The sequence below is a fragment of the Ambystoma mexicanum genome, chromosome 9 (genome assembly GCF_040938575.1).
Source record: "Ambystoma mexicanum isolate Mex_15411 chromosome 9, UKY_AmexF1_1, whole genome shotgun sequence".
Classification (NCBI taxonomy): Eukaryota; Metazoa; Chordata; class Amphibia; order Caudata; family Ambystomatidae; genus Ambystoma; species Ambystoma mexicanum.
This window is the reverse complement of record NC_090931.1, coordinates 169073746-169082876: the sequence shown is the minus strand read 5'-3', so window position 1 is coordinate 169082876 and position 9131 is coordinate 169073746.

Below are 9131 nucleotides of genomic sequence, written 5' to 3'. Positions count from 1 at the left end.
ACTATGTTCCGCTGACCGTCCTTTTCACGCAGAACCTGAGTGAGTGGTGGATGTTTCATAAGAGGTCTTAAGGGGCCCGCCACACCCGACCTCGGTGCCCGTTATTGCCGTAGCAGTGTGGTGAGGAATTTCCTGTATCCTCTGCCCTTCTCACTGTAGGCCTCCTAAGGTTCGCCCTTTGGGCTTTCATCCACTTATTTGTCTTACTTCTTGTCCTCTTCGGCCTAGCCAGAAAACCTGGTACATCCTGTTGCCCTCTGCCACAAGCTTCTAGCTTAGCCACCCTGGTCCAAGAAGGCAATAGCCAGGACACCTTGACACATTTGTGTCCAAGATTGAACATTTTACACAGCTCTTAAATCTGGGTACCCCGCGATAGGTGTCGGTACCTACCGCTACCACATCTACAGGATCAAGCGCTGCTTGATCTGCAGTGATACTGCATTGGCTGGGCTCTATGACGTGCAAGCCACAGTGCTGTCCTTTGAAGTCTCCACTTTTGAGGGCATGGTGGTGGCATTCACTGGATCCGTCATTGACCACTGTATAGCACCACAGGCACTGGTGTGAGTAAACATTCACTCCGGCCATTTGGAAGGAATTTGTGCCATTAAGTAGTCGGATTGTGCACATTACTTTCCCTGCGTGAAAACAGTGGAACAATAAATGTCCATCTCCAGCTTCTTGCATTAAGAATGGCACGCTTGGACCTTGCAATGCTGTCCTATTTCAATACATAGTTACTTCATAAATACAGGAATGTTTTTATTAGACTATCAATGAGCACTCCGGGTGAAATGCATGTAGTTTAGTTTACCTCTTACATCGGGGTGCCATCATTCCACGACCCAACCTTTGCCGCATAATGTCTGCCATAGTACCTCAATTGCGACGAATGTATCCCTCTTCGCTCGTAATGAATAGTGCTCTGTATGTCTGCAGACACATGCATTTTCGTCAGAAGGCCTGTCACTTTTCTCCTTTGCTATTACCCTGAACTTGAAATCTTCCTCTTCAATTATGCATGGAGTTTTAAAGGGAGGCCTGTACTTCTCCCTTTCTTAGGTAATCTCCTCCGGGGTCCCTATAGCAATTTGTGTTTATCCAAAAATTGGTCATGGGCGCCCCTCTATGAGAACGAACAGGGCAAAAATTGCCTGTTCTATGGTATGCTACCCACTCTAGAGTCCGCAGGCACATTTTAGCTCACTGTACCTTTGACAAATGAGAAATATCCCTGCATATCAGTCCTTGTCCCGCCCACATGGCCAGTCCAGCACCGAAATGCTATGGCAATTCCCTTCTGAACAAGAGTACCAACAGCAACCCCATACACATGTTTCAGCCTTGTTGGGCATCATCAGTGAGGTGGAGCTGTGCTATTTGTGTTTATGCATTAATTGTAATGCTGGCAAGCACCTTACTTATGGCCCCACTGTCACCAACTCATTTCCTCTGGTCTGTGTGCCACAAGTGGGCCACATAAGCAAAATGCCATTTGCATGACCTTAATCCTGCCCCACTGTACAGCCGTTCGGTTCACCACCTAGTTTACCACTACATTATGTTTTGTAGTCTAAGGAGGGTGAAGTGCCCCCAAATTATCATGAACCTCTTGCCAAACCTTCAAGCTTGGGTGAAGCGTGAGCCAGGTGCAAAACGAAGTGTATGTATAACCTGCTCTATGGCTCAGCAGAACAATGTGTCCCCATTGGGATTAGTGATTAACCTCAATGTCACAGGGTCAAGCCTCTGCAGGTCTCGTCATCGCCAGTCCTTCAAGGTCAATAAGATGAGCACCATCGAGTTGGGCAACAACCAACTACTAGCATCTGTCCATTGCACTTAGCCCCTCTTGTAGGTATGAACGTGTGCTAGGTACTGTAAGTCCCACTCCCCTGCCTGTCTCATTGTTGTTTTTTTCCCTCCCCATAGCCCTCCCCCCCCCTCCATTAACTCGCTACCTCGCTGCTGCAAGAGCTTTTCCATTTGGAGGCCCACCTGCACTCCATTCCTTCCCAGAGTGCAGATGAGCTGAGACCCCTCTACTCGTGTCACCCACACTCCCCTCTCTGCCTACTTGTCCTTGGTTTCCTTCTTCTTTTTTCCTGCGCTCCTGCGCCTGTGTCCCCTTCCCCTGCCCACCTCGTTGTTGGAGATTTTTCCCTCCCCCATTGGCTTCCGATCTTGCTTCTGTGAGCGTTTTTCCATCTGGAGGCCCACCTGCACTCCATTCCTGGCCAGAGTGCAGGTGAGCAGAGACCCCCCTCTTCGTTTTGCCCCCCCCATCTCTGCCCTCTTGTCCTTGTTTTCTTTCTTTGGGTGCTCCTTTGCCCGTGTCCCCCTCCCCTGCCCGCCTCTTTGTTGGGGTTTTTCCCCTACCCATAGCCTCCCCTCTCCACATTGGTCTCTGACCTCGTTTCTGCAAGAGTTTTTCCATCTGGAGGCCCACCTGCACTACATTCCTGCCCAGAGTGCAGGTGAGCTGACACACCTCTCCCTGTGTTCCCCCACTCTCTGCCCACCTGTCCTTGTTTTCTTTCTTTGTTTTTCCTGTGCTCCTGAACCCATGGCCCCCACCCCTGCCTGCCTTGTTCTTGGGCTTTACCCTCCCATAGCCCTCCCATCCCCCTATTGGCCTCCGACTTTGCGTCTGCAAGAGTTTTTCCATTTGGAGGCCCACCTGCACTCCATTTCTTTCCGGAGTGCAGGTGAGATCAAACCCCTCTCCTCAGGTCCCCCACAACCCCCTCTCTGCCCACCTGTCCTCTCCTGTCCCCTGCTCGCCTCGTTGTTGGGGCTTTTCTCCTCCCCATAACCCATAACCTCCTCCATTGGCCTCCAACATACTCATTGGTACAGCTACCAGGGTAGCCCCATTGCCCATTCAGCCCCCTGTGGCAAAGGGCCGAGAGGTAAAGGGCAGTTCCTGCAGTAGCAGCTCCAGCCTGTGTTTGCCTGTGTTCGCCGGTTGAGCATGCAACACAGCCATCAACCAGCAGTGACTGACTAGGTAAGCAAGATGTGGGCATGGGGAACAGCCATAACTGCTCCCTATTATGTTGTCCAACCTCTCGTACTACTCCTTTGTACCAATGCCATAGTCTGCTGTACATCACACACTTGTGTGCTATCTTTCATGGGCACTTAGGCTGTTCCAGGTAATTCTCATCTTGGTGTTTTGCTTTTTCTGCTGTAAGTCTGAAACCTACGCCTTTTCCCCCTTTCTATGAAATTCATATCTAGGTGTTCTGCATTTTCTGCTGTATGTCTGAAACCTAGGGCCTTTTCCCCCTTTCCAGGAAATGTGCATCTAGGTGTTATGCTTTTTCTGCTGTATCTTGAAACTTAGGCTTTTCCCTTTAGCCTGTACACTTGATGCCAGATTGTATTGCTATTGCGTAGAAGCTGCTTCATGCTTCCCCCTCACCTGTTCTCAGGCCTCTCTTGGCCCCATTCTCCCCTTCCCTCCTACTCTCCGCATCTCTCCCACTTCACCTGACAAGGTCTCCGGATGGACCCGCTCTGTGAATGTCTCATCCAACAGGTGTTCCCTTGCTCCTTCTGAACTTCAAGGACAACATTGCCTCCATTGCTCCAGCCTTGGTGGACTCTGTTATCACCCCTGGCCACTGTGCTCCTTCCCTCTTCTTCTCTAGCACTCTCTTGTGCACCCTTTCCTCAATAGTGCAAGTGAACCTGTTCAATTGCACTTTATGTCCCCTTTCCTCTCTCCCGCCTTAGCATTACCCTTCCTCCCCTTCTCCTCCTCCCTCCCGCCCCTCATTTCTGTTACCGCACCTGCATGCTCTGAATTGTCTCACGACCTAGTAGGAAAGTTTTTGTTCTTCTTCTTCCCTGCTCATCCCATCCTACTTCTCTCATCGTCCCCCACATTCCCCCTCTTTTCTGTTAATGCACTTGCACGCTCCGAATTGTCTGACTAACTAATAGGAACATTATTGTTTGTCTTCTTTCCTGTTCCCCCCTACCTTCACCTCCCCTCCTTTCGTCCCTTCCCCTCATTCTTGTTATGGTGTTATGGTACTTGGATGTTCTGAATGTTTCAAGAGCTAGTAGGAACGTTTTTGTTGTTTTCTCCCTGTTCCTACCCCCACCCTTGTCTTGATGCACCTTGAAACACCTTTTGGCTGTATAGGCGCATTATAAATACCCTATAAAATAAAATAAAGCTCTCCACCTTCCCCCTCTCCCTCCCTTGCTAAACCCCACAGTCACTGAGATTGGTGTACAGGATTCCCATGTGTCCTTTTGGGTCATGCCCACCCCCCAATTTCCTTTAGCCTCTGTCCACCCTCAGCACTTGCCTTCGGTGCACACTGGCTTGTGCTGTATCACAGGCCTGCACTTATTGTTTTGGCAGTTGACCACTCTTACCAAGTGATCTCTGCCAGGCACTTAACAGCTGCTTCCAACTTACTCCCTAGCACTTCCCTCCATGGAACTCCTAGCCCTTACCTCCCTTCCTCATCCCTTCTCTCTCTCTGCACTTGCACGTTCTGAATGATCACAAGGCCCAGTAAGACAGCCTCTTTCTTTCTCTTCATGTTATTATATTCGCCTCTCACTCCCATGTTCTCTCACTGTTGTCCAGCGGGCGCTTTGAAACACAATTTACTTGATGTATAAGTGCATTACAAATGCAGAATAAAATAAAATAAATATAAATATGCAATCTATTTGTTTTGGCCCTCAATATTTTATTGTGTGAATGTAATCTATTCCAGATTACTGTGAATCGACGTGAATTTAGGCAAAAATCAAGATGAATTAAAGCAATGGCAACTGGGGAGGCTAAATTCAAGACTGACAGCCATAGTACATCTTCTATATTGTTTAACTATTCCCAAAATCAACAGGCAAGCACTTCAAGTCCATAAGTCAGGCTTGTAATTACTATGGTTTTGTAAAATACGAGAGGAGGTTTTTGGGAATAGTCACAATATCGTGATAGTATAATCTCATTTGATTTGTAAATATTTTACTTTTAGCCCTAACCCTGGTTTTAACTATTTCCAAAAGGTTATTATTTGATATTGTAAATCCTAGATAGACTAAATCGTTGACCTCCTCTAGTTTCTTCCCATTCGCAAACCATGAATATTTTAACTTCTTCTTCTTACACTTCTTTTGGAAAACAATATTTTAGACTTCATGGGATTCAACTCTAATTTATTCTTGTTAGGTAATTCACAGAAATAATTTAGGCAATGCTCTAAGTCTATGGGAGATGGTTTTATAACACTATGTCGTCTGCATACGAGAGCCAGTCCACAGAAAGTGGTCCACATTTAGGGGCATACTACAGGCTTCACTATGATAAGGCCTCAAAAATGTTGGTGATATGCAAATTGAATAGACAGGGTGCGAAATCGCACCCTCAGTCACAATTCTGTATTTACTTTGATCTTTTCAGAAACGGTTCCACCCGTGACTAAATGAATTTGTAGCGAGTTGTTAGAGTGGAACATAACCAACATTTAACAGCCCTGATGGAATGTTTCACTGCTGCAATTTGTTCCATAGTATATTTCTATTTACCTTGTCGAAGGTAGCTATCATGTCTAACAGGACAGAATACGATGCCAAGTATTTTGATCTACACATTTTCGGTTGGCACAGACTATAGAGCAAACCATAAAGATTGGTCCCCATATTTTTTGTGAACCCTGTTTGAAGAATAGAACGTCTTCATGAGCTCTCAGCCCATTTGCTTAGATCCTTTAAAACAAAGGAGGCTAGTATTTTACTAGACAAATCTATAAAATGTATAGGCCTACAGTTCAAGGGTGAAGTACAAACATCTTTTTGTAAATTATTATCACAATTGCTTTCGACCAGGATTGAGGCAATGTCGTGGTGTGTGTCATTTGTGAACAAAAAGGCCAAGGAACTCTACACCAATGTGTTGGGTCCATTTTTATATCATATGCTTGAAATCCCATCTGGGCCGTCAGCCCGAGAACCTTTCAGGTTTTTGATCGCTATGTACAGATCTTCAATATCAAAGTTCAGGGACCAGCTCTGTGTTGGATTACAAACAGCTGTAGAAATATACTCATCATGTTGATAATGAACAACCTGGAAGTGAGAATGCCACTCTAATTCAGTAATAGGATTAATCTGTTCTGATTTGTATATATTAACTTCAATATTTAATAAGCTCCAGATTCTTTTATTATCTTTTTTATCAAGGCTTTTAACATAAACGGATTCTGTTTTGACTTTGTATTGATGTTATGTTGTCAGAGCCAGTTGTTATATCATGTTTTTATTTGAATGAGTTGTGTTTTTATCTTCTCCCACAGCAGATCTCTGGAATTCCTAGTTTTTCTGAGTATCCTTCTCTTCTCTTTTTTCCTCATATAGATCTCTTTATCGAAAGGATTTGTGTGAATGATAGCTGGGGGATACATAGCTATATATCTGCTATGTGAATTTTCCCCAATACAATCTTTCTACATGTCATAAAAGGTATCCGGAGTGCACCAGTACAGCTTGTTCTGTGATTTCCAAGACACCTATTTAACTGTTAATTCATTTATAAGTGATTTTACGCTTAAGTTTGTACAACAAAAATAACGCATTCTAGATGAGAAAATTAAGTGATCAAATTCTAAAGTGAGCTTTGCATGGTCACTTTTAGTTGTTCTTTCCACATTCATCCACACAGCGCCTTCGAATATTTCTGTAGATAGGTAAATAAAATCAATTGTGGAGTATAGAGAGGATCTGTGCCAGGTGAACTGGCTGGGACTATTCCCCTTCACATTACTATTTGATCTCGTTAAATTTAATTTATTCATAAATTCTACCCATTTGAACCCTTGAGATTTGAAATAATTTTTGTTCTTCAAGTTGTCAACCGAAGGGCTAGTTGGGTATCTTTTATTATCTAAGATGTTTCCCATATCCGTACAATAAAAATTGAAATCTCCAGTCACTTTTACCGGAGTAGGCCCCCCACTTATATGTTTGAGCAAAATGTTGTCTAATTCTGATTGGATGCCCTGATCACCCGCAATTTAGAATTACAACAGACGTTTACAAGCAAGATACTTGTGCTTAGACTGCTTATCCCAAGTTTCAATATTCCAATCAACACTGAATTTAAGGATGATTTAACAGGAATTGACCTTGTTCCCAAACATTTTTTTACAAGCTATGAGCCAACGTCCAGACGGACGCCCATATTTCCCTTTTTTTTGCTACACAGGTCAATACATCATACCCATCAATCATTGGAGTTCCCTGAATCCACGTATCCTGTAAAAATTATTACATCATACTTTCCCCAAAGCTCTTGTGTTTTGTCATTAAGAAAGCTGTTAAAACCCCTAGAGTTTCAGTTTAGGAATTTCCATTTATGTTTTTTAATGATATCTATGGTAGCTTGGATGCACAGCTAGAGTCTAGGCAAGCAACAAACAATTGTATAAGTGGCCAGGACTGCATAGTTTCCCAAACACTTGACGATTCCCTACACTGTCAACTTGGCAATGTACTTTTTCCAGCACAAGGCCTGAATTCTTCTCTTAGACATCCTGAAAATCCACAGAAAGGGACTATTGCATCATGTTGTTTCGAGGTAAGCTAGATAGATCATAACCTCATTGAAAAAGCCCTCTTAGAATTGGCTAACGGGTTTAAAAAATAATTTAGAATAAAAATGTATTGTTTCTTTATTTAGTGCATAAAAGCCTATCAACTTTATATCCATTCAGGATATTGCAGCCAAAGTATGTATGGATCTAAAAATGTATAGAACTCTAGCCCGATTCCAGTGGATGCAACGGTCTTCCTCAAATATCGCCTCTAGATTCATGCAAAATATATTATTCTTGTCCTCCGTGATTTGGTTCAGACAAGGCATCTGGTTGCACTCCCTGGGCTTTTCCACATACTTGACTTCAGAGGATACTTGGTTACGATGTTGTTGCACATCATTTCGCACTTCAGGAAAAGTAGGCGGGTCCTTGTGTATAGACGTTGTCTGACTAATCGGCAGCTCTTTTGTCAGTGGCATCCTATTACTAGAAGTAATTTCCTGTATTGTAGATATTGTTGATTCTTTATGTAATGTTTCAATACTTGGATCATTCGATATAGTAGCCTCAGCACGGCCCTCATAAGGAACGAAAGCGCGAATATCATTTTCATTTTGAATTACAGAGGGAACTGTATACAAGTTGTTATTAGAGAGATCATCTGCTATATTTTCCACCTGCTCTCCAGATTGCTCTTCAGTAGTCTCTTCATAAATAAGATGGATATTAGGTTTCTTCTTTTTTTTTTTTTAATTTGTTTATTTATTAACAGCGCACAGGAACATACCTGGTAACATTGCATCCATAGCAGGCAGCATGTGAAACATGAAATCCTCCTTCCCCCCACCCCCTGCCTTCGGAGGTCATTATCTCTGGGCCTCATTCAGTTTGGCAAGGCGGCGATGTGTCCCCCATGTAGTGGAGCGCTCTCGCAATCAAGCGTGGCTTAAAGGTTAGCGCTGGATAGTTCTGGTCATAGTCTAGGACCGGGGCCCTCGTGTCGGTGAATCGGTGGAGTCAGCCCGCCTTGGCTGCCGTGACCTTCTTGGCTATTAGTATGTCCCAGAGTTTAATCCACCATAGGAGCATTAGGGGGCCTTCCGCAGTTTTCCAGGTGCGGGCTACCGTAATTTTGGCAGCCAACAAGAATTGAGTTATCAGCGTGGCCCCCCTCCCCAATCTCGGGTAAGTGTCTGGGTGCGGGATCCCCAGGAGGACCTGTTCGGGAGTCAGCGGGATAGTTACTTGCGTGATGTCTTTTATAGTAGCGAGACATTGGGTCCAAAACTCCCTTACTTTAGGAGAAGTCCACCACATGTGGATGTAGGATCCAAGGTGGCTGCAGAGAGGCCAGCAGTGAGGGTCCAGGGCTTGATGGAAGTGGTGAAGGCGCAAGGGGGGGTAATACCATCGCAAGAGCAGTTTATGGGCGCATTCCCGGTTGGAGATGCAGCGGGATGCCGTGCGCGTCCGAGTCCAGATATCCACCCAAGTATGGTCTTCTATGGCATGACCCAGATACGCCTCCCATTGGGCCATGTAGGAGGGTTTGGTGTGGAAGGG